We start from the raw sequence: 26,668 nt of genomic DNA on the forward strand, positions 1-26,668 counted from the left end.
TGAATCCACCTCCCACTGAAGTCAGTGGGTAGCCATTGGTGTGGTGGGAGGTGAATTGCATCCATGAACTTTCTGTTCCTCAGTTTCCCCATGTGTAAAAACTGTAAAACGTGGTTACTAATTTTTCACTATCTTGGGTGTGGAGGGGGGAGTTGGTTGTGAGGCTAAATTTATTAACGTTTGTGATCTCTTCAGAATCTATAGCGTAAGTGTTGTGGAATACCACATAAATAAGGAAATGTTTATAAAATCTATAACCTCACTGCCAGTGGTCATTTTGCTTCACGAAATGTAAGCCATAGTGATAGCGCTGTTTTATAAAGTCACACACCTCCGCATATATAGCACCTTACATCTGATAGGGCTAGAGTGTAACTTTACAATCTGCTCTGGGCCAGGGGCAAGCTCATCCCAGGGGGAGACCAGAGAATGAATAGTGACTTACAGTGTGACAATTCTTCCTCTTCTCCCCTTTTCTCTGGTGGGGAAATAAGTTACTTTCTGAGGTGGGGAAGTAAGTTACTTCTGCCCTTCCATGGAGCAGTTTGTTCGTAATATAAATATAATTTATCCACACTGGCATCCAGCAAGGTCAAAAGGGCCAATATTCCTACTCTTGAGAAAGAAAATCCCAAGGGATTTTAAATGATAAATGATATGCCAATCTTGCAAGCTACTCTGCATGGATGAACACTTTCACCCATGCCGAGCTCAGTCACTATTGGGCATGCTAGTGGAGCATGTGAAATACTGTTTGGATACACAAAATGCATGATGGCATCAGAATTCTAATGCAAGTTACTTTCCCTGCCCCACACACACTGTTTTACTCTCCCTAATATTTGGGCTGTAACATTATCCTGCATCTCCTAATTGACTTTATGGTTTCTTTCTGGAAAAAGTGACTTGCAACAGCTCTCTTTCTTCTCCTAAATTATTTACAGGTGGAAAATATTTTTCATGCTGGAGCCTACCCAAAAGGCACTAGATTTTATGTAGACTAAGTAAGAAAGGATCCAAAAGCCTTCTGGTAATTTCCTGGAACCTAGAATGTTCATGCTTATGACTATCCATTAAAATTCAATCACACAAGATCTATAGTGCAAACACTACCATATTGGCAGCTGTCGCTGATGTGGCCTCCCGTATGTTGCACAAATCAGGTGTTGGGGAATCCTGATGACTGATTAATTTACTGCACTGGTAAATTGTTTTTGATAGTTTGGGTTTATATTCTAGTAATTAACACATAGGCAGGAAGTAGCTATGTAGATAGTGCCCTCAGCTCTCTTTTCTGGAGGAGCCCGTTCTGACAAACATATGCAAAGCAGGCAGAAAATGAGAGTGGGTGATAAGCAACGCTGCAATCTGATGGTGAATCTGCAACCTAACTTTTTAAATGAACTAACATGAGTTATAGATTCAGATATAGCCCATAAGTCAATATCAAATTTATGAAAATCAAAGTTCAGTGAATAGCTTTGTAGCTGAGAATGTATGATACATATATTTTGCTCTCTAGTGGCTGGTCCACAGCAAGGAGATGAAGCCTATGACTATGGCTACCAGCGTCAAAAAAAAGTTCCTTTAGGTCTTGTGGTAGCGGGCTCTATTTTGGGGGCTCACAGACTTGGATTCTAGTCCTATTCCCCAGATGTGTGTGTATAGATCTATACAACTATAGTAATTGTCTCTGTTGGCTACAGTATATATAGATTCCTTGCTGTTATTATACCATTAAGCTCTACTGTTCGCCATTACTGTTATTTTAAAACAATATAATGGTTAAAGGGAGTCTGTACCTTTCCAACTATCTACAGTGGGAATGGGCCCGGATTGAAAACAGGGGACATAATGATGTAATAACTTAGTAACCTCTTTGGTGAACTTTTGGTCTCATACTCCTAAGAACAATATGGGAGCAACACCTATGACTGCAAGCAGTTGAATGGACGTGGCAACTGCCTCCTGACCAGGATGTCATTCCGCAGTGCTCATATGTAAGTAGGTGCTATATACTCCTGTGTATGCAATAGGTGCATTTCAGCTGCCAGCTCTTTACACCACTCATGTCCACTGCACTCCAACTGTAGTTTGCACATGGGATGGCTGGAGAGCTGTCATCTATGCTTGTTACAATTGATTGGCTAATTCTGAATCCAGGGCCGGCTCCAGGCACCATCTGAGCAAGCTGGTGCTTGGGGCGGCAGATTGTTGGAGGCAGCATTCTGCCCAATCCTAGGGCGGCACGGCCGCGCTTTTTTTTTCTGTTCTTGTTCCTCTCCGGCCGCCCTGTAGGGGGCGGCAGCGCGGAGAACCAGAGCGCCCTGCAGGGCAGTCCTCTTCCTTCCCTCCCCGCCGACCGGAGTGGAGCCCTCGCGGCAGGCGGCAGGAGGCGGTGCAGCGGGAGGGGCTGCGTGGCAGCGCCCCTGCTGTAGCCCTGGCCGCCCCCTTCTCTCTCTCTCCCGCCCGCTCCCTCCTCCTTCCCCCCCAGCCGGTCCCCCTGCACCCGCGCTCCGGCTGCGCCGCAAGTTTGTTGTTGTTGTTGTTTTTTTGCTTGGGGCGGCCAAAAAGCCAGAGCCGGCCCTGTCTGAATCACCTGGAGTAGGAGTTAACCACACTGACCAATTGAATGTCTCTCCCAGGCAGTTGAAACGTCTCCTTCTCCTGCCTATGCAATTGCTTAAATAAGTAGCCTTTTGCTAGTGAATGTGGGATCTGAGTTCCTCCAAACCCATTGTGTAAATGAACCATGCACAGCAGAATTACTTCTACCTTTCTGTAATTGAACCAAACTAAGCCCAATTTGAGTTCTGTGTGTGGAAAATGCAAGAGAAAGCTGCACTGCAGAGCACTTAGCTGTTGTGGGGATAAGAAAGGAGAATTTTGCTCTATATTTCCCCCATTTCGAATGCTGCAATATTTCAGTGATTCAACCAGTGAATCATGGCTGAGTGTTATTTTACATGGTTTTTACGAGGCCTCAAACCAAAGTGTCTTTTAAATGTTTTATAAAATATATGGGTTAATCATCTGACCATGGAAACTTCTTGGAAGAAGTTGTATTACATTAGCTAATGCATTGCAAAGTCTTTCTAGAGCTGAGCAAAACCATATAAAGCAAAACTGTTTTGCAAAAAACAGTTTTTTAAAAAAATTCTTTACTCCAGTGTACCTAAAGCCACAAATTTGATGGCCATGGTTTATGTGTGTGGTTCCACTTGGACTTTGCAGTTCTGTGCTGTGATCTCAAAACAGACCCTTTATCATCTCGGCTGTTTTTGTATTTACCTGAAGCAGATACCTTTAAATACAAAGCAAACCACATTGTCAGAGTGAAACTCAGTATCTCTGCATCCCTTGCCTCTTGCCTGGAAGTGTGACGAGACAAAACAAAATCTCATGGAATGAGGAGCAGGGAAGAGAATGAGAAAGTCTTTAAGGAAAAAAAAGGGAGCCCACTATAAAATGAAAAGATCAGCATATATGACTAGATTTGATAGCATTACCCTTTCCTTCTTTAAATACTGCACTTATCTGGCTCCTCAAGGGTCCATAACCCTTTATCTTTTCTGGGCCAAATTTTGCTCCTTTTGAAGTCAGTAGGCAAACGTACATTGTGGGGATGGATTTGGCCTTCTGACCTTGAAACAGCTGAGAGGGTGGCTCCACAGAAATACACTAAATGGAATAAAAAGACTAGCAGTGTCAGAGCCGCTATTGTGCATGGTTTGGGCCAGACTGTAACTTACACAGTGACCTGTACTGGGGCCCAGAGGGACCTCAGGATTGTGTCACAAGCCCTCAAACAGCTCCCAGGCACGTAATGGGCGCCACCAATGCTGCACTGTCCCTTAGGGTGACATATTGTGCCTGCCTCTATGAAGTTAATGCGGAGGGGAATGGAGCCATTGCTGAGTCTCCTTCCCACCCCCTTTTGGAATCACTTGCCTAGGTGAGCTAAAAGGGGTTAGTTCCTGCTCTCCTGGACTGCATGGACTGCGATTATACCCTGTCCATTGTAATATGAGGTAGAGAAGGAAAAAGGCCTCTTGTGCCCTTCCCCCACCTTTGTGCATCCATGCAAGAATCAGGAACGATCCAGCCTTAAATGTAGTGGCATGACTAACAAGTTCACAACCTGAACTTCTGAAAAATTGCTGAATACTCAACAGTTCTTATTGGCCTCATTAAGGGCTGTTGGGTGCTCAGGAGTTTTGAAAATCAAATAGATGCCTAAATGTGGCTTTTGCACACTGATTTTGAGCTCCTGCATTTGTAAATCTTGGCCTACATATGTATAATTGACTAGGCAATGACTTAGTGAAAGGACATTATAACAATTAGGTGAAGGACACAAATATCCAGACAGGAGAGGAAATAGTGTGGGCAATCTAAGGGCTTGTCTACACTTACCGGGGGTTCAACGCGTGGCAATCGATGCACAGACCCGCTAAATCGACTGCCAATCGCTCTCCCATTAACTCCTGTACTCCACCTGATGGAGAAGTGCAAGGGGAGTCGACAGGAGAGCATCTCCAGTCGACATCGCGTAGTGTGGACCCCGCGGTAAGTAGATCTAAGTACGTCGACTTCAGCTACATTATTCACGTAGTTGAAATTGCGGAACTTAGATCGATCCCGCCCCATACTGTAGACAAGGCCTAAGGTGTCCAACTAGCAGTAATAGGATGAAATTTAAAAAGGGAAAATATCAATTGGGTATCAGGGAATAAAAACTTCTTGACTGTGAGTCTTGTTAGGAAATAGAGTAATTTTCCAAGGAAAGTGGAGGAAGCTCCCTTGTCTGGGTAATTTAAACTAGGCTGTACCAAGTCCTAGTAAATGTAGGGAGCTAGATGATCTAAGAGGAGTTTTCCATCTCTAACCGAGGGAGCGAGGTTTAGAGAAATCAGTACATTCCTGAGTTCTAATCCCAGCTTTGTCCCTGACTTACTCGGCCCAGTCAACCCCCAAGAATTTCCTGAAGATGACCCCTACTCCGTGTGTATATCACCCTTCTGAGGAGGAAGTTGTGTGTGTGTAAGTGTGCGCACATGCACCAAAAAGCCCAAGGGAAATATGTCCAGAAGTTAATACATCTTGCTGTTCTAACAGGGTTACATAGGTTCCCGCCCACAATGGAGTCTCCCTCTGCATGGCTTTACAGGAGCTACACTCTCAGGGATCTGGAGGAGAGACTCAGGGCGGCAGTATGGCTGCACAAGGCACCACTGTGCCTCTAATGGACCACAAATAGCTAAGAGAATTGGGTATGAACCCCCTGCTTTTTCCATGGAAATGCGGAAGAAATTATTCAATGGAAATCTCACGCCTCTGCTTCTCCTGGGGTTTTTCCCTAGAAAAGGGCAATATGGACCACAGTGTGGGGCTGGATCTCTGCCCCAATTTCTCCCTCTCTAAAATGGGGATAACGATACTTACCTAGCTCATTGGAGAGTGCTGAGAGTCAGTTAATGTTTGTACAATATTTTGAAAATAAAAAGACCCTGTACTGGTGTTGTGTTATTATCAATGTGTGTAATTCTAACCTTTAAGGGACTCCATTTTAGTGGGAGATTTGCAGTTACTCCAGCATCTAAGAAGGGGTGGGGAGTTTCATATTTCACTTTCCAGATCTATGCAGATTAACTGTACATACAATTTAATCGCAGGCATAAGCAAATAGAACAGTTAAATCCACACAGCTTGAGATGTAACAGTATATTGCCTTGGTACTAAAAACTTTGGTTTCCACCTTTTGCAAGATTTTGGTTAAAGTGAAGGTAAAGACTTTGTACCAATTAACAGAAGCGAGAACTATGAGATGCGAGAATCTTTCCATTAAGTTTACCAAGTGTTGGGTCAGGTCAGAAATCACGGAAAAGAAATGCTTGTGTTTTGTTCTGCCACAAATATTATAAAAAATATATAAATATAGAGAAGGTACAATGTGTTCAACTTCATGCAAGTCTAGCATTCTTCATCTCTCTCCAAATAGATAACCTAAATATTTTGTCTATTTCTAAAAGACATAAAATATACTAAAGAGGGTCTTTTTACCGAGCATGTGGTCAGGTCACACAGTACAGTTCTGGTGGTGGCTTATATATTACACATTTCTAAAATTACTGTTTCTCCTGTTTGGAGTTTGTTAACCTCCCAAAGGAGATGACTGCATATTGGACTATTGTACCAGGTAATGAAGAGATGAAGGACTGTGCTCACGTAGAAACAGGACACCACATTTCCAGCAAAAGACTGAATTATTAGTTCATTAAATAACCCATTGGAGAAAATGGTATATTTGCCATGGAAGCATGATTGTTTCATATTATTCAGTAGTCACTTTGAGGTATTAAACAGAATGCCCATGAAGAATTTTGGTATCCTCCTATGTCCTGTGATTTACTTCTCTGATGGTTATCAGGCACATCCTAGTTTAATTTGTATTCCCAAACAATGCTGTGTAAATATTATCAAATTAGGTGTGTGTTCACATAAGGGAGAGGGAAGGGGATCATCCCTCTGGGATACAAGTAGCTCAGTGGTTTGAGCATTGGGTTTAACTCAGATTAAAATCTAGTCCAGTATCATTCAAACATAATGGGCCAAAATCATCCCCGGTGTGACTCCATTGACTTCAGTGGAGTCATTTACTTAGATTGGTACAGGGACTATCTTTTTTTATTTGCTATATGTGTGTATAAGGGCCTGGTCTTTCTTAGGGGCATTTAGATGCTTCTGGAATACAAAGAGTAATAAAAATAATGCTTTAGGCATGAATTTGGCCCAATGAGCTCTAGTTATCAGCCATATCAAGCATGATGTGATGATTTAAATTTGGACAGAGTAGTTCCTTGGTTTTACACAATGTAGTTTGCATGCAGGTGAAATTCATTGCTATTGTAATAGTGATCTAAATCCTCTCATTCAAGGGGAAAGAAGCCATGGTCCATGTGTCCATTCTTTCTGGTAGCTGTGCTCAGGCAGTGGGGGTGTGAGGTTGCCTGACCACTATCCTTAAATTAAAATGGTCCCTATCCCTAATTTAATTTTCATGTAGTGATGTCTTGGAGGCAGTATGCATTGTCTGCACCCACTCGGGCACCCACATTTGCAGGAGGTTACACGGGAATGCTGACCTCTAAATGGTTATTATTGAATCACGATGTAGGGCTGAATACATTCTCATTTAAGAACATGCTATCATCATAGTGACCCCACCATAGGCACAGCTATGATTTCTGGGGTACAAACTGTCCAGTGGGGGGTCAGAGGCACAATCATCTGCCCTTGGCATTATGAATATCTCTTGGTCTGTCACTGACCCACTAGTTGACATAATTTTTCCATGGCTGCACATCAGCTGCTGGCTCCCATTGAGGACTGGTCTTTAGCTGGTCTTTTCTAGGTGAGCACATCAGCAAATCAGAACTCACTCATCCATGGATGCACCAGAATGGCACCCAGTTCATTTTAGACCCAGGGGACTGCAGAGTAGCGCTCATACTTTGCACTCTCGTGAGTGTCTAATTTGCACCGTGAGGAACAATTTAATCACAAATTACCCTCACTAGAGTCCAACAAGCTATATTGTATATTACCTAAAAAAGGCAAATGCAGGGATTTTACCATCCTCTGGCCAATCACATTCTGCCTATGGTCTGTAAAGATTGTCTATAGAATAGTGCGATTGGAGGGAACTTGCAATTTGTTTTGAAATTACGTTGGACTGGATAGTACAAGAGGAGCACCAGACTCTCAGGCCAACAACAAGCACTAAGGAGGACAGCAGCCTCACTGCTCCTCTAGATTATTGAGCCTACATCCTCACTACATTGTCTATTATTGAATAGAGCTGGATGAGACATTGTTTTCCCACCCATGAGACTTTTTGAGATTTTGAAAACATTTCCCCATCCTGAATCGGGATGAAAAGTTGAAATCCTTGGAAATTTTTGCAAACTGAACATTTGGAAAAAAAATCAGATTGAGTCAGTTGAAATATTCTATGTTGATTAATTTCAAAGCTTTTCATTTTGATTTTGACCTTTTAAAAAACATACATTAAATTTTGAACTGAAAAATGGAAGTTTTTCATTTTGAAGATGTCAAAATGAGACATTTTGAAACTTTGTTTTCACCGTTATTTAAAATAGGAAATCTATTCAAAACAACCATTTCCTGTGACTGGGGTTTGTTTTGATAAATTGGTATTTTCCAATGGAAAAAAAATGTTTCATCAAAAATTCCCAACCAGCTATATAGTATATATGAATTCAGTACACTGTTCAGAAATGCTCTAACACTTCAATGAAAATTAGTAAGCTCTATGTGGCATTTTCCTATATTCTGACACTACTTTTGTTGTGATTCTTTTATTATTTATAGAAATATGCATGGTGCTTTTCTTGGCTGCGCTGTATAAGAAAGCAAGGCCTCTGTCGCCCTGAGGAGCTCACAAACTAGTATAGACAGTTAACACAAGTAAAGGGTTGGAGGTGGGGAACACTGAGGTGCTCTTAGGAGTGGAGGATCTTTTGGAGGATCCCAAAGATTGACAAGCATTAATGAATTAAGTCTAACACCACCACTGCGAGGTACATAAATATTGCTAGCCCCATTTTATAGATGGGCAAATTGAAGCACAGAGAGATTGTGGGCCTGATCCTAAAGTCAATGGGCATTTTGATATTGCCCTCATTAGGAGCAGGGTTAGACCCTCATTGACTTTCCAAGATCATACAGGAAGCCTGTTTTTGGAGCCAGAAGTAGAATTCAGATTTTCTGCTTCTCAGTCCTGTACCTTAACATGAATATTAAGGGCCAGGTCCTACAGGGTGCTGATTGCCTCAGGGGAGGTGCTGTGCATCCTCAATTTAGGGAGGCAATCAGTACCCTGCTGGGTTGGGACCTAACTAAAACTGTGACATTTTGAGAGCTTTTCATTTTAGTTTTATTTTGTTTTTAATTTGGTTGTTGAGAGGGAGAGACAGAGAGAGAGAGAGAGAGAGAGAGAGACTATCTAGGGAGAATAATACTTGGGGTCAAAAGTGTCCAACCTACTTGTAAGGGAAATATTGCTGGAGAAATACAAATTGGTGTAAGCTGCATCATTTAGAGAAAGTTGCCCATCATTAAGCACTGAGTAGTGCACCCTGCATGTCTGAAAAAAGTCTCTAGAGAACGCAAAGCAATACCTTCCATGCAAGTAAAAAGACTGAGGTTGAGCCACTGCATAGTCTGGGAGTCCACCTTCCATCTATTAACATCATTACATGCATGACAGGGTACATTTTTAGCATGCTGAGTGGGAATTTAGCCATTCCATTCTTTTTAACATCTGGGTAATTTACCCCATGAGTTTTACAAAGAGGGAATTAGATATGTGGATGTACACGGTATAATTATTCAAATTATGCTGTGTAAGATGATATATAAAACGCATAAAGTGGATTCTGTCTGTACCCTTGACAGTACTTCTCTGGATGGTCCTGCCTGAAAAATGACACCTAAGCATCTCTTGAAAGCTCCTTCCTGAGTCCCAAATGGCGGTCCTCCCTAATCAACATCAGCTAGGGCAGTTCTTGCTAGGCGAGTATGATATTCTAGTACGCCCAGTTAGCATCCATCACAACAGAGAGGAAATCTGTGGGAACTGCAGATCATTTATATCAAAATTAATGAGGTTTTCCCTCTCTTGAACAAGATGACTGAATTGTGTGCTGACTACAGGGGGAAAAAAATCCATCCATGGCTATCAAGCTTTGCCTTTTTGTTTTTTTTCAGAGGGTTTGTATAATTAATGATTCTGCCTGTTTGGGTATGTTTTTGAGCCCAACATTCATTTTAATAGTAATTTTCACTTATTAAACAAATTGTTGTTTTTTCCCCCCTACATCTAAAGCCAGAATCACAGGATCACAAAACAAATCAGCCTAATTTCACTGTGAACTTTTCTTTTGACGTCCTTCTGTTTTTCAAAGAGAATAAATGTGTTGTTACATGACTGCTCTTTTCCAGACAGAAGAGGCAGAGAGCTATTTTTGAAGCTCCTTAAATCAGAAGTTCTAGCTCTTTACAAAAGCATCCCCACAGGATATCAGGACAGTGTTTGGAAACACATGTGATAAAAAAGAATCAAACCATAAAAATGAACTGGGATCACCTTGTAATTGGACAGAGATGACTTCCTGCTGCTGTCTGTATTTTTGTTAAAAGCCAGTGCTTCTGCATTTCTCACCTTTTGCTGTGAGAGATTGTACACAAAATCTCCAATTGCCAAGTAAATCACAGCCAAGAGACAGACCCCCTGTTTGGAAGAGACCTTTCCCCATCCCATATTCTTTTTTACTGATGTTATGGGGGGAGGGGAAGAATTAAATGCACTGAATGAATCAACAGTAGTTGTAAAAAATAAATTAATAAAAGTACAACTATTAGAACAGAGCTATAAGAAGGACCTGGATGAAATCTTACAATGCATCAGCTTCCATATGGAGAAGGATGGTAACAGGCAGCTCACTCTGAAGCTCAAGAATAACATTGAAATATAAAATTACAGAGAAAATGACTGTCAAAAAGGTGGGTTTTTTTATTTTATATCAAAATTTGAATTTCTCATCAAAAATTGAATTGTAAAATCAAATTGAGAAAAATGTGGCCCCGCTCTATGTGACAAAATCCTTGTCATGTGTCTTCTGTTTTTTTATATTATGGAGAGATGCTAGTCGCTACCAAAGTTAAGCCTGAAATACATATTCCAATATATGCCAGATTTTGATTGTCCAGACCCAATTACTAACTATGCCAAAACTAAGCCAGGCCTGAAATTTCACAGATGTGATCTTGTGCGATAGCAGGATTTTTCTGGAAAACTTGAGGCAAATCAGAGAAGGTGTCTGAGACAGAAGGTGGTTAAAAAAGAGGTATTCTTCGCATCTTGGACATTTTCTTCTTCATTTTTTTTTCTTTTCCTGACTTATTCAAAATCAGAATAGCCCAGAAAATCCCATTTTACACGGATATTGTTTGTTTGTCTGAGGTCTGCCTACGCTTTGAGCTGGACGTGTAATTCCAAACTCAAGGAAACATACCCGCACTACTTCTGATCAAACTAGCATGCTAAAAATAGAATGTAGCTGCAGTGGCGGCATGAGTAGGGGGAGGAGCTAGCTCCTCTGAATATATGCCTAGTGTCCTGGGCTTGGAAATTACACCTCCAATACAAAGTGTAGACATGCTCTTAGTGAGGACTGGTGCCTTTGACTAGCTTGTGGGGTGGAGGTTGGGGCAAGTAGATTGCAAGCTCTTTGGGGCAGGTACCATCCTTTTGTTCTCTGTTTGTACAATACCCAGCACAATCAAATCCCGGTGCATGACTGGGGCTCCTATGTGCTACTGCAATACAAAATTTAGTAGTAGTAGTAGTAATTTATTTTATTATAAGTTGTCTCTATATACATTATAAGACCAGGGGAGTGCATGCTAGCTTTGCTGGAGCAGATGGAATGTGTACCAAATGGAAAGGAAAGGGCAGTGGCAGTCCACTGCCAGGATCCTTGATCCTTTTCTTCAGTACATGTGTGATGGGTGCTGGAGCCAGGGGGGCTACTCGATGGAGCAATTACACTGCTATTCTGAGGACTGGGGAGGAGGATTCCTCCGTTGCCTCCCCCGGAGACATTCTTATCCACCAGCACAATTGCTTGCGCTGGATGCTGAGGAGAAGATTTGGCCCAAATATCCAAGGCACAATACTAAGTTAAATCTATCTTTAGAAAGGATACACCATTCTCTAAGTGGAAATTGTATTTGAAAGGTTTTAAAGAGTGCTACAGCTTCATCATCAAGGTCTTTTCTGTCCAAACAGTTGCCCAGTAAGCCAATCTCTAGTTGTAACCCGCACACCTCCTGGGTGTGGTGTTCTGTCCCAGCTAGTGGCACCGAGACCACTTAGAGAGCAATTCATGAGTCTCCTCTACAGCCTTAGCTAACAGCCAGATGGCTTTTAGCTCATGTGGTAGAGGCTCATGCATTAAGCTCCAGAGTTTCCCAGGTTCAATACTGGGGTCTGTTGGTGTTATACAGGCACACCTTTCCTTTTTTAAAAAAAAAAGTAAATAGCATTGGGCCAAGTTTCAAAACATTTTTAATTAGGTCATAACTTTTACTCTTTGGGGAAATCCAGCCATATGCAGAGGACCAGTAAAAGGTCTTTGCATCACTTAAATCCCACTTACATTCACAAAATAGGATTTAGTGGTGCATAGACCTTGTATCTGGCCTCTTGACAAGGGTTAACTTCACCCTTAATTAATTAACTAATTATATTTTAATTTCTATTACTCTTCAACACAAGAGTGCCCATCCCAGCCTCTGTGTGCCCATGACAATCTCTTCAAAATACATTTATTAAAATAAGCAGATTCCTCCTGCCTCACAAAACCCCAATATTATAATGTCACAAAAATGTGATTACCACCAGCATAAGAATCCCTACCCCTAGCAACTCAGCCTCAATCCCTCCCATATCCTTGCAAGCCAGGGGAAAAGATGAGCCTGTAGAATGCCCTAGCTGTTAATAAATGGATATAGGATACAAATTCCTTTGTTTTAACGTGGAGTTCCAATATGTTTTACATGTGGACTGTGAAGTGCTGAGGACCCTCAGCTTGCAATCTTAGATTTTCAATTGTCTTTATTTTAAGCAATCTTGTATATGTAATTCTTAGTGTTTTTGAGACATAGCTGACTCTCACCCATCCATATGTTTATGGGATGTAAGCTTCTCTTAATGGATGAACAGAAAGAATGATTTTTCTTGGAGTTTGTTGACAACATGGGAACAATTTTTTCATTTGATCAATGTCCAGGGAATCCTACAAAGGCATAAATTCAACTTTAGTGTGCTACAATAAATGTTTGTGAAACTTTTTTTAAAGTGAGAGAATAGTTTAATTCTAAAAGAATCCTGCCGGTGATTTGGAATACCAAATAGGAATTCAATATTTTCTAAAATATTTTACTTGTAGATGGTGTAAATTAGCTCTCATCTATCACTATTGATGTCTCTTTATGTTGTTCTGACAAACCCACACATACAAGATCTAGATTTACACTCAGAAATATACTTTAAGTAAGCCAGATGTCTCTTATGAGACAATTCAGTGAAATACTTGAAAAAGTACTTTCACATCCAAACAACTGTATTCATATTATTCCAGCTGAACCACTGGTGATAAATATAGTTAAGGTTGCATAAGTGTTTCTATTCTAAGCCCCTGTTTTCAATTATTTATAAATTTCCCAAACTCTCAACCTCTTGTGCTGAAGTTTTCCAGGTTTAGAATCTGCTTAAGGGCAAATATTTGAGGAAAGATTAATGTAAAATGGTATATAAAGTTATGTCACAGCATATGAAAAGCAGTAAAATGATCAATGTTTAATTATTAATTGTATTATGGTAGTACCAAGAAGCCCCAATCAGGATCAGGAACATATTGTGCTAGGTGCTGTACACATGTACACAGTAGTAAAGGCAGCCCTGGATACAGCCAGAGTTTATACCATAAAGAGTTTTAAATCCAACAGTGCCACTTTATAGTTCAGTTTACAGATTTAAAAAACAGCTTATTTAAAGGCTGATAAAAGATGGGGTGAGCTTTCTTTGAAAGGCAGGGGATGCGTATTCTAAATACCTCGAGTTACTTTGAGAAAAAGAGTGATTAAATTCAGGCAGCTCTGCAAGTTCAAATGCAATTGGAACTAAAGGACAAATAAAAAATACTATCTATGTCACTTGCCCTAAAGTTATTCTGTGTGTCTCTCTTCTTTCTATGTTTCTTCTTCTTCTTCTTTCTCTCCTCTTTCATTTTCTGTCCTTTATTCTCTGGTCTCTTAGCCTTGTTTGAGTTCTCACCATCCCAAGTAAAAGCACACATGAATATGTATAAAAAAAGATTCAATAAATGGTATCCAAAAATGTTAACGGGATGGCTTTTCTCCACATTATTTTAATAATCTTCCCAATAAGATTTGGCAGGGTTTTTTCCACAGGAAAACCAAAAAGAAGGTGCAAATATTAAGAAAACCTGAAAAGAACAGCTTTAAGGATCTAATCTTTCCTGATAATTAAGACCATTTATATTTCTGTAGTGCCTAAAGGGAAGGAAAAAGCCATTGGGGAGGGAGACTAAATATCTGGTATTTCTACAAGGTGTATCTAGAAGGTTAGCTCCTTCTAGTAACACAGCAGGCAGATTTCCATGTGATTGTGAAGAGCCAGGGTGTATTGGTGAACCCTCCTTGGTGCAGATCTGTTTCCAAAGGGGGCATTTTATTTGCTATTGGTACTTAGGGCTTTGGAGAAATTCTTGAGTGAACATAGGCAGAATCAGACACTGCACAAACCAGAGTGATATGCTTCAATCACTATGGCACAATTCCTGACAGAACTCACTCCAATGCTAAATGTTGGAACCAAATTTACAGCAGAGGATGGAAACAAAGCAAACCTGCAAATGCCCATGTTGTTTACAAACTCGTCTCTGCTGCATGGTGCCACCTCCCCGAGTCGCATTCACACAGCATGTGGAATATTTTTCTATTGAGAACTGAAGGCTGCGCAGGGAAGGTGAGCAAGGACACTGAGTGAGAGCAGAGATCTGTAGGTTGTATTTTGGTGAACTTAATGAATAGTTCTGAGGCAACAACTTGAAGGCCAAAGTCTGACAGGCTGTCAGGCACTGATTGCCATTTTCACGAAGGGCGCTATGTAAGTGTAAGTGATTGATAGACTGATTGATTTGTTTTGCTGAGGCTCCTTTGTGGTCTCCTGGGTGGGTTTCTGGCCACACCTCCCAGCCTGAAAGTACTTGGTCTGCCTGCTGTTGCTTTTTTTTTTATTTGTGGGTAATGAAAATTTGTTATAAGCCTTCCCTTTCATCTGTACATGGCAGGCTGTCACACAGAAACAAGCCATTCCGGAGCCTTGCTTCCTTCCAAATTGCTAAATATTTTTCTTCAAATTGCTTCCCTAATGGGCTAGTATAATAGGAGCGGCATGCTCTCTGCCCACGCTGAAGATGCCAGAGCATTTGTCCAGTGCACATGTGTGTTGGGCACAATAAACTCATTGCCTGGTCTGGAGACGCCGCAGCACTGCTGCTGAGCTAATCTGAATGCACATTCTGCATGCACAACATGTACGCTCTATTTTTTTTCCTTTTGATTCCCCTATGAAAATGCACCTTAAAGAGAAGCACCGGGCAGCAAAAGCCGCTTTAGGGAAGAGCAGTGTTTCCATTTCATAAGGTGAAACATGAGGGCAGTAGGACGAGGATATACATATACAAAATAATCCATGCGAGGAGTGACAGAGCTGGGCTTGCTAATGGCCTGGCCTGGCCAGTTTTTTATTGACTCCAGTTGCTGTTTTTCGGAGGGGCAGGCACCACTACTCCCCATGGTCAGCAGTTCCATGTGCTATACACTAAACTGTTGCTGACCCACTGCTTTATGAGCCTACGTGCTTATCCAGGAACAGAAGTAAATAGGTTGTGTGTGATAAGAAAATAATTTGCCAAAACTGCAACAATAAAGAAGGCCTGATGGGATCTCTTATAGTATGAATAGCCTGGAGCAGCTGCAGAATTCTCTCTGCTTTCACAATTATTTTCATTTTTATAACAACTAAAAATGGAACATTGTCCACAGGCTTTTGCAGATCTTATTTTCAGTTCCAAATCCAACATTTCCATAGATATTTTTTTTTCTTTTTTGTGGATCTTAAAAAGCAGAACTTCTTGGATAAAAAGGCCCCTTGGCATATGAGCCTACCCCATTCTTCTTTTTGTCTCTCTTGCAGCCTTCACGCTGGATTTCTTCAATGTCAAGTTCACAGCAGCCAGTCCCTGAGACTCCTATAGCATTAAGCAATATTTCTAGGCTGCCCAGGACAGGTGCCCAATATAGCTGCACTCAAGAGGCCTTTCAAATCCTCCACAGAGTCCAGTGTTCAGCAGTGGCACACAGTGCCTCTTTAAACTACAGCAGTCACGTTAGGCACTGGGAGAGTAAGTGATACTTTCATAAACCCACATTATTTCTATATCTGATCAAAACTCCGAGTACTTTTTACCCTCTCTTTTTCCCACGCAGCCTTACCCCCGGTTGTTGTTTGCTAGCAATCCTCAGGCAGAAACAGTGCCAGAATAGTTCAGCCATTCCTGAAATTTACCCTTAATGCTGAAGTACTCCCTCTGCCACACTAGCACCACTCCTTCCCTACCTCCACACACACAGCCCAACTCCCTTTAGTAGCAGTAGGTTCAGGAAAGCCCCAGTTTTATGAAGGTCTCTGGGAACAGCTGAAACCTGAAGAAAATTGGGGACTCATAAAAACAAATTCCAGTTTCAGTGCTAATTATGGATACAGGAACAGATACCAGTTTTGGATACCATGGCGGTTCAGATCTACAAGATTGAGAAAACAGCCCTTTAAAGAACGAGACTAAGTAATGGCCCAGATTGTAGCCTCCTGGCTTTTTGATATCTCAGTGAATGAGACTGAACGAGGCTTTTCTTGCCTTTCCGCTGTCCTGTTTACAGGAGTAACTATAGTCAGAGAAAATTCTCCTTTCTTAATGCTGACAGCTACAGTATGTCAGGGCTGAGGTGTTTCAGCACATAATAATCGAGCTCATTTCAGTTCATTTTGCTAGAATTTAATTTTCACATGCACACTGTGACCACATCCCACTAATTTCCCTCTTGGATATTTTCTTAAAACATAGAGACCGATGAAGATGCCGCAACTCCTGTTGGTAAAATAATAATAATTTACATTTATTAAGTGCTGTCCATCCCAGAGGACCTCAGAATGCTTTCCAAACTTTGTATATGCAGGAATCATGTCACCCAGGAAAGAAAATGCAGCCATTTCAACTTTTCAGCAGCATACAGTAACGCTACACAACAGTTTAAGGAAGGAAATGAAAAAGAACATTATTTTTATTATTATTTATTGTTTGTATTACAGTAGTCCCCAGAGGCACTAAGTGGGATCTAGGCCCCATTGTGCTGTGTGCTGTACAAAAATACAATAAAAGGCAGCTCTTGCCCCAAGGAGCTTACAACCTAAACAGGGAGACAAGACACAGCAGATGGGTATAAATGACAATGTAAAGGAGGGAGGAGGAAGACAAGGATGATTGTTATAGGCACGCCAGGTTGCATCTATATTGGAGGTTGCATAATCTGTCTGGTTTTTAAATAGAGATATGAACAAAAGATATGAATGAATCACTAACAAACCACCCGGCCAGCTACTACCATTAGGAAGCTTACCATGGGTGCCACAATAGAAATGGGTCTTAAGAAGAGATATGAAAGAGGACAGAGTAGTGGCTGTCTAAATCAATTTGGGGCAGTGTGGAAAAAAAGTGCTAAGGTGCTTGTGGGAGAAGTGGGTAAACAGACAACGGAGGCTGCCATTGTTGACAGTGAGACGTGTGTGGATAATGATGATGTGAGGTAAGAGATTACATCAGGAGGGAGGAGCTAAATTGTGAAGGGCCTGGGTCATCCAGGAAATCTATGTTTGGTGCAGTGGAGAGCTGGGAGCTCGAAGGATGGACTCAAAGAAGTGGGTGAAATGACTGAAGTGATGAGCTGTGAAGATGATTTTGGCTGCATTCTCAATGGATTTGAAGGAGGCAAGGCTGCAGTAGTCAAGGAGGAAGTTCCAGCTGTCAAGATGCAGGATGTGTAGTGTTGCTGTATGCTGCTGAAAAGTTGAAATGGCTGCATTTTCTTTCCTGGGTGACATGATTCCTGCATATACAAAGCATTCTGAGGTCCTCTGGGATGGACAGCACTTAATAAATGTAAATTATTAGTAATTTACCAACAGGAGTTGCAGCACCTTCATCAGTCTCTATGTTTTAAGAAAATATTTAAGAGGGAAATTAGTGGGATGTGGTCACAGTGGGCCATGAGGGAAGATTGGAAAAATTGGGTTTATTTAGTCTGGAAAAGAGAAGACTGAGAGGGGACATGACAGTTACAAGAAGGGGGGAGAAAAATTGTTCTTCTTAACCTCTGAGGATAGGACAAGAAGCAATGGGCTTAAATTGCAGCAAGGGAGGTTTAGGTTGGACATTAGGAAAAACTTTCTAACTGTCAGGGTGATTAAGCATTGGAATAAATTGCCTAGGGAGGTTGTGGAATCTCCATCATTGGAGATTTTAAGAGCAGGTTAGACAAACACCTATCAGGAATGGTCTAGATAATACTTAGTCTTGCCATGAGTGCAGGGGACTGGACTAGATGACCTCTTGATCTCCCTTCCAGTCCTATGATGAGGGCCTGGGTGAGAATTTTGTATGTCTAGGTAGAGCAAAAGATGAATCTTTGAGATGTTATGAAGGAATAAGCAGCATGATTTGGATATAGTCTGGATGGACAGCCTAGAGAAAGGGCAAAAATGAACACAAATTATGAGCCAGAGTGAGTGAGAGGATGGTGGTGTTGTCAACAGAGAAAGGAAGAAGAGGAGGGGGCTAGGAAGGGAAAATTAGGAGCTCAGTTTTAGCCATGCTAATTTAAGATGCCAGTAGGACTTCCATGAAGAGATTTCACAGACACATAGTGATATGCAGGATTGGACAGATAAAAGTATACAGCAGCTTCTACTTGTAATTTGGGAGCATATTAATTTTAGGCTCCAAATCACAAATTGGACTAGTTGTAGCCAAAAAAGCATTTCTAGAATGCTATATATGCTTCTTTTCTGTTCCCTCCATCAAGAAAACCTGTCTTAGGTGTTAATATCCTTTCTGCCTTGGTGCCCCTTTGATGATCTTAGCTGGGCTTGGGTTTTTGAGTGGTCCCTGTTGTCTAAGTCAGTAGAACCCTTCTTGTTTTTTACCCTGACATCACAATGAACTAGATCCTAGCAGTGTATGACTAGTAAGGGATGCTAGATTAGACAGACTCTTACAGGATGAATGTGTTCTTTGGGAGATTTTTCCTGACTCCTGATTCCAGTTGAGTAGAGACAACTGGAAAATTTAAAAAAAAATTGAAATGTCATTGAAAATGGAGGGAAAAAATAGTGGACATTTTCTTGATTTTTTTCTTCTATTTTTCTTATTAGCACTAGTTCTAAGACCCTTCCTCTTTCATTGACCACAATGGGAGTTGAAAGGGTGTGTAACACCTCACAGGCGGTGCTCAGTGTAGTACCATATGCGTTCCCAGACTGGATAGTTTGTTTAAGGCCACAGTGCAGGCTAATGTCTCTGAAACTAAGGCAGAGAATTTCTGAAACAGGAATAAATGGGTACATGTTAAAAACTTGAGCTTTGAACTGCCCCATATTTCTTCAATGTCTTTTGTTTCTTGTTTAATAACAAAATGTAGCAAGGCAGACTTGAGCCTCACCTCTGCAGAGCCAGATCCACTTGTTTAAGTGGAATATTTTTTTGTTTATGCTGCAGGCTAAACAACTAGGTTTACCTAGGGTCTCTTGTTAAAACGAGCCATCTGTGGCAGCTGTGGTAATTATACCCAACCTACTGTACCTATCATGCAGAGCTCTTAGGTCTGTGGTGAGGCTTTGAAAACAAGAGGAACAATTGCACAAGAGGAAAGGAAATATCTCCTTAGTGCAAAAGATATCATGAGGGTTTTTTATCTTTATCTTTAATTTCCAATTTTTCCTTGGATCACCCACCATCCCCAAGTTTTCTTAGTCATTGTTGTATATGACAAACTATTAGTTGGCAAGAAAGCAAAGATTGGATGCATATTCTAAAGCAAGTTTTTAATCCCGCTCCTCTTTATTAAATATTTGTACATATTTTTATCTGTGGGTCATCCAGCATTATCATTGTTTATTATTATTTGTATTACAGTGGTGCATAGAGTCCCAAATGAAAGCAGGGCCCCATTGTGCTAAGCACTGAAGGAGCACATGAGAACATAAGAATGGCCATAGTGGTCCATCTAGCCCAGTATCCTGTCTTCTGACCATAGCCGATGCCAGATGCTTCAGAGGGAATTAACAAAACAGTGCAATTTATCGAGTGATCCATCCCCGTCGTCCCGTGCCAGCATCTGGCAGTCAGAGGCTTAGGGACACCCAGAGCATGGGGTTGCATCCCTGACCATCTTGCCTAATAGCCATTGATGGAGCTATCCTCCAGGAACTTACCTAATTCTTTTTTGAACCCACTTATACTTTTGGCCTTCACAACATCCCCTAGCAACAAGTTCCACAAGTTGACTATGCCTTGTGTGAAGAAGTACTTCCTTTAGCTTGTTTTAAACCTGCTGCTTACTAATTTCATTACGTTTCCCCTGGTTCTTGTGATATGTGAAGGGGGTAAATAGCACTTCATTATTCACTTTCTCCACACCATTCATGATTTTATAGACCTCTATCATATCCCGCCTTAGTCGTCTCTTTTCCAAGCTGAACAGTCCCAGTCTTTTCAATCTTTCCTCATATGGAAACTGTTTCATACCCCTGATAATTTTTTGTTGCCCTTCTTTGTACCTTTTTTGAGATGGGGAGACCAGAACAGCATGCAGTATTCAAGGTGTGGTCATACCATGGATTTATATAGTGGCATTATGATATTTACTTATCTACAAGTTTCCTAATGCTTCCTAATATTCTGTTCGCTTTTTTGACTGCTGCTGCACATTGAGTGGATGTTTTCAGAGAACTATCCACAGTGACTCCAAGGTCTCTTTCTTGAGTGGTAACAGCTAAGTTAGACCCCATCATTTTGTATGGTAAGAGTCAGCCTGTGCCCAAATTTCTCTGCTCTTTGTTTTCCCCTACCACCCTCAGAGGCCCTAAGGAAAGGTACTAAGGAAACCTTTCCACTGACTGAAAAAGGTTGGTTTTGGTCCCCTCCAGAGTCCATCAAAACAGTTCTGAAAATTAGTTAGAGAGGAGTCACTCCAGAACAATGCTAGCTACTCCTTCCACTCCAGTGGGGCTAAGCATGCTGCCTCAGTGAGAGTGAAACCTGAACTCAGATGTCTCAGGCTAGTGCTGTCAGACCAATATTAACAGTTAAATGCTGAGGAACTTCTGCACAGCATTTAATAACTCTCTACTTCACCCTCTTTATTTAAACCAAATATTTCTCCAATTAAATCTGACACAGGTTTCATATAGTTGATGTCAAATGTTGAGGCATTTAAAAGTCCATGATACTGGATATACTGAGACATTTATATTACAATCTATTGTGAATATTATCAAATGTTATGATTTTATTTTTAACAATGCATTTGCCAAAGCAAAAATGTAAATTGACTGAAATAGAAAAAAGAAAATATATTGACATTATCAGCTGAAATTAACAAAGAAATACAAAGCAATTCTTCAGAGCCTGGACATAGTATACAACAGTGGTTCTCAACCGGGGTATGCATACCCCCTGGGGTTATGCAGAGGTCTTCCAGGGGATACATCAACTCATCTAGATATTTGCCTAGTTTTACAACAGGCTACATAAAAACCACTAGCAAAGTCAGTACAAACTAACATTTCATACAGACAACTTGTTTATACTGCTCTATTTATTATACACTGAAATGTAAATACAATATTTATATTCCAATTGATTTTTTTTATAATTGTATGGTAAAATGAGAAAGTCAGCAATGTTTCAGTAATAGTGTGGCTGTGACACTTTTGTATTTTTTTGTCTGATTTTTGTAAGCAAGTAGTTTTTAAGTGAGGTGAAACTTGGGGGTACGCAAGACAAATCAGACTCCTGAAAGGGGTACAGTAATCGGAAAAGATTGAGAACCATTGGTATAGAATGTTCCATCCACCTGGCTGATGCTGTGGGAACCGTCCATTCGAGAGAATAAGTCAAGGAATGAACAAAAGGTTTGATTCAACTCTAGTACATATGGAACTTCAGTGGCAGAAAGTCTGCCAGTGCAGAGGAGAGGTCAGTGCAATACACAGAGTTCACAACTCATGGTGGACCAGGGGTCCCCAAGCAGACTCCTAGCTGAGTGGAGCTGATCTTAGAGGGGTGTAGCCCAGGCACTTGGTGGGTGCATTGATTCAACACAATCCTCAAACAATCTACATTGGCAGAGCACCTGCAGTATCCCAGGCGCAGTTTAAAGCCGCCATCCCCCACATCCCCTTAGAACAAAGTCCCCAGGTGAACAGTTGCCCCCGTTGGTGCAAGGGTGAATCAAGGCCATAGTACAAAATGTCTTAAAAGCCATATAATTCTGTAGAGCGTAAATAAAGCATGGTGTAATACCAAACTGCATGAAGTAATTTCCTTTAGTCAGGGCCGGCTCTGGCTTTTTTGCCGCCCCAGGCAAAAAAGCTTCCGGCCGCCCCCCCCGGGGGGGGAGGGCGGCCGGAGCCCCGGGGGGAGGGCGGCGAGCCCCGGCGGGGGCTCCGCTCTCCTCCCAGCGGCCGGGGGGAGGGCGCCGGGGGGGGAGGGCGGCCGGAGCCCTGGGAGGAGGGCGGCGAGCCCCGGCCGGGGCTCCGCTCTCCCCCCAGCGGCCAGAGCGCCGGGGGCAGGGCGGTGAGAGGGCGGCGAGCCCCGGCCGTGGCCCCGCTCTCCCCGGCGGCCGGAGCGCCGCGCCGCCCCCCTCCAGGTGCCGCCCCAAGCACAAGCTTGGTGGGCTGGTGCCTGGAGCCGGCCCTGCCTTTAGTGCACAATCTGCACCCTGCTCTTTACCACAAGCTCAAATTTCTCATGTGTGCTCACATTTGAGCAAGGAATTATTGTATATTGCCTTCCATAGGAAGAATTTCCCACTTAACAGATCTCAGGATTCTATTAGACCCTGGACTAATGGACAGCTGCCAATCAGCTCAGAGCTTTCTAGAACTCCCTGGAGAGTTAAAAGCAGATATTTAGCTTCCTCATGGGCCTGGGGTTGACATAGGGCTTCTTAAAGCAACACTGAGCTAATAGGAGTTTCCAAATGTTTCCAAAGAAGAGATGATATCAACACTAATATGATTTAACAACATAATTAACTCTTTAGTGGTGGAGTTAATCTTAAATCCTGATTCTTGGGTGTGGACAAACAGTGCTAGATGTAGAACCTGAGTCAAGGTGGCTTTATGTGACCTGAGTGGCTCCTGACTGTGAGGTCAGTTTGACTCCTGGTATAAGACCGAGCAGACCCAAGGCCTACACACTTTGCAGCTTATGGCCCAAAGGGGTCACTATGGCAGTGAGGCATAGCTGGAGCACAGAAGTGCTCTGGCCACACCCCTTTCCCCCCAGACACACTCTCTGTACTGTGGTCAGCAAGGAGGCTGACATAGATCCACAATGCTGGTCTCATGGCACCTGGGAATGCCCTGTCTGCTCTGAAGCCTGGCTGCAGCAGCCCAAGAACCCAGGCCATTTACTGTCACCTCTCTTGAAACATAAAGTTCTGTATTTGCAAGTCAAAATACAGCAGATAGGGTGGAACAGCTACTGCACAACCTGTCTCTAAGCATGGCCTGTGTATTGCTCTTCACCTTCAACATCACAAACCTGTCCACATTTTTACATTTTAGCAAATATATATTGCTTGTAGCGGGGAGGGGAGTTACCCTGTTATTAATGGTTATTATTTTGTATGGCTGGTCTTTGAGTCCACTTGTATTTTAATATTTCTTTGAGAATGAAGATTGATTAACTACAATTAAGGCACTGAGAAACCTTGGTGACAAGGCCAATGGAGTGTCAATATGAATAAATAAAAAAATAAATACACAAATTCAATATTTTAGAACATTTCAGATGCCTCAAATAGGCACTTTAAAAAACAATGAAAAAAACCCTGATAAATCTGTTCACTACAGTAAAACTGTGTTTCAGTACTTTGGATCATCAGTGTGATATGAACAGGGAGAGGAAATACCTGGCTAAATCTGTACAGATGCTTAACACATGCCTTAGCTTTTTCTTGACCAGCTCTTATATTCCAGGCTCTGTGGAGTATTGGCGGGGGGAAGAAGGTGGATCTTTTCATTAACCTGCATGAGTCTGACTGAATATATAAAAATGCGTAAACCACAGAGTGCCAGTGAGACAGAGACAGAGAGACAGACAAAATTATTTCCGTTGCCGGGTCTTGCTGTCTGGAGTAGTGCCTGCCTTATTCATAGGACTTTTTTTCCCCAGACGCCCACCCAAGAACCACTCAGTTACATTTATTATTCTGTCAAATACAATGTGCAATAAAGAGCCAGTCTCCCCAATGATGGGTACCTGTGTTCCTAGCTTGATGGTGGAACACATAAATCACATGGGAGGGCAATGCATATGTGCTTTTTGTTTCTTACATCACCTTTTATTATCTCAAGACTGAAAAGTTAATAACCCAGTGGGTAATCATGCCATTATCAGTTTACATTGTAGTAAAGCCCATTCAAATGATGATTACATATGTTAATGAGTGTCGTTATAATGCACTACACAGTACATTACCTTCAATAAATATAATTGTTTATGCACTTTAATGAGGGGATATAATGCCCCAAAACTAATGGCATTGACTGAATTGTGATTTATTGCTGGAAAACTTTGCCATTAAGAAAGAAAATCTTACAAGCCCTTTTATGTTTACCTAACTTTTTTTCTTCTTTAAAAGCTGCCACTCATCTCTCCCTCCCTTTGTTTACAGGAAGAAAATAGCTCCAAGATGCTTCTACAGTATTCTTTGACAGTGTCTTTCTTCACCTGAAGAAGCAGGAGGTGGGTTCATTTAATGAAGATCATTATGTTTACCCCTTAGTACGGCTTAATGCATTATCTGTAACAAAACTGATAACACGTCAGAATTCTGGCTGCAAATCAAACAACAGGAAATAAAAATGTTGTTTGTTAAAGTACAGACTAGAAATAGAAAATAAGGTTAGAGATGACATTTTGGCCAATGGTCCTTCATCAGATAAAGAACAGCCAGAGAATAGTTTAGCTTGCTGTGTATTCATAAATCTCCAGCTGGGAATGAATAAAACTGTAGGTGAAACTCCACATGATAAGTTCAGTTTCTAGGAGCTATTTTTCCAGGGGAGTGAAGGGGAACCTTTATTTGTAGAATGAATAAGAAATGACAAAGAGACATGAAATAGACAACAGTAGCGTAACCTGTTGAAGGTACAATATGTTGAGGGATATGGAGTATCAGCACTTGTGAACTATTATGACGTTTCTTCTTTAATTTCCCTTCACTTAATTAAGTTAATGGACTGCACTGCTGTGACATTTTCTTTTCTGGTGAAAAATAATGTGTGTCAGTTGTGCTTTGTACTGCAGTCACTGTTCCCATTGAAGTCAGTGGCAAAACTTCCACTGACTCCAATTGCAGTAGGATCTAGCCCTCTAAAAGGATCCATTTGCTTCTGCAGAGAAATTGCATACAGGAAATCCTGATTTTGCTCTTTCAACAGTGCTGTGTATAAAAAAAAGTTTCCTAATGTCTTTAAGAATAAATAAAAGCTTAAGGAGACAAATAGTAATAGGAATTCATCTAGATGTTATTAATATGTAGTAGATGCAGCAGCAAGGAATATGATACAGGAGTATTTAAAGGCCCAGTGTGAACAATAGTAGTTTCTAAAGGTATATTCCCAAGTATGTGTGTATCTAATAATCACTTGAGAAACTTTCCAAGGATTATAGTCATGTTCCAACTAGTTTGAAAGTCAGTAGTGTAAAAAAACTTTGACATTGAGATGCAATTTGTGGTAAGATCTAATTAATTTTTTTGCTCCTAAGAATAATTTATTATTTACACTTCTTATTATATATGTATTTTAGCTTCATTAGTCTGCAATGCTGGAAAAAATTATACCTTCAAGTCCTATTTATCAAATTAATGGTGCAATTTCATAGTGACACATTCCACATTCATTAAACCAAGTACAGTAAAAATGCATTTAAATTAGATTAGTGTGATGTAATAAAGATTCCAGTGTATGGGGTGATATTCTAGCTGTAAAGAAACACCCGGATCGAGTTGAAAGCAACTTTGAGATAATTTTTCAAAATTGATTTTGGCACTGGTCTAAGTGAAAGAATAAGAAATAATGACACTCTCCCATAACTCTGTCTGCGTAGCCAATGTGATGCCTTAATATAATAAAAGGAAACAAATAGCACACTCATCTCTAGTCATTATGGAAGGGGAGCCCTAGCTTTGCTCAAGAGAAGGCAGCATTATCACTTCAGAAAGTGTTATGGTAGGGGACCCCAATGACTGGCTCCTAAATTTATCTTTTTCTAGAACAACTGATCTTGCATAACAACAATGCAGTGTGCTGCCAGCCCCTTCAAAATCCCAAATCTCCATCCCTTTTCATTCTACACACACATACCTGCATGCATTATATATATGCACACATTTTGGTGGTATTGACTATGCTATTTTGCATTCTGGTTTGCACCTAGCTGGAAATATGTGCATATATTGGGGAACACTGTGGATTTGGTGGATATAAACTAGATTTTTATCTTAGCCACTTGCTTGCTACATTTCCATTGACTTCACTGAGCTTTTGATCGGGCCCTGGTGGGATCACAAAATAGAAATAAGAGAATAGGAAATAGCTCCCTATGGACGCCAAACTCATTTCTCACAAATCATTTAAAATCAT

This window comes from Emys orbicularis, chromosome 2 (assembly GCF_028017835.1).
Source record: "Emys orbicularis isolate rEmyOrb1 chromosome 2, rEmyOrb1.hap1, whole genome shotgun sequence".
Lineage (NCBI taxonomy): Eukaryota > Metazoa > Chordata > Testudines > Emydidae > Emys > Emys orbicularis.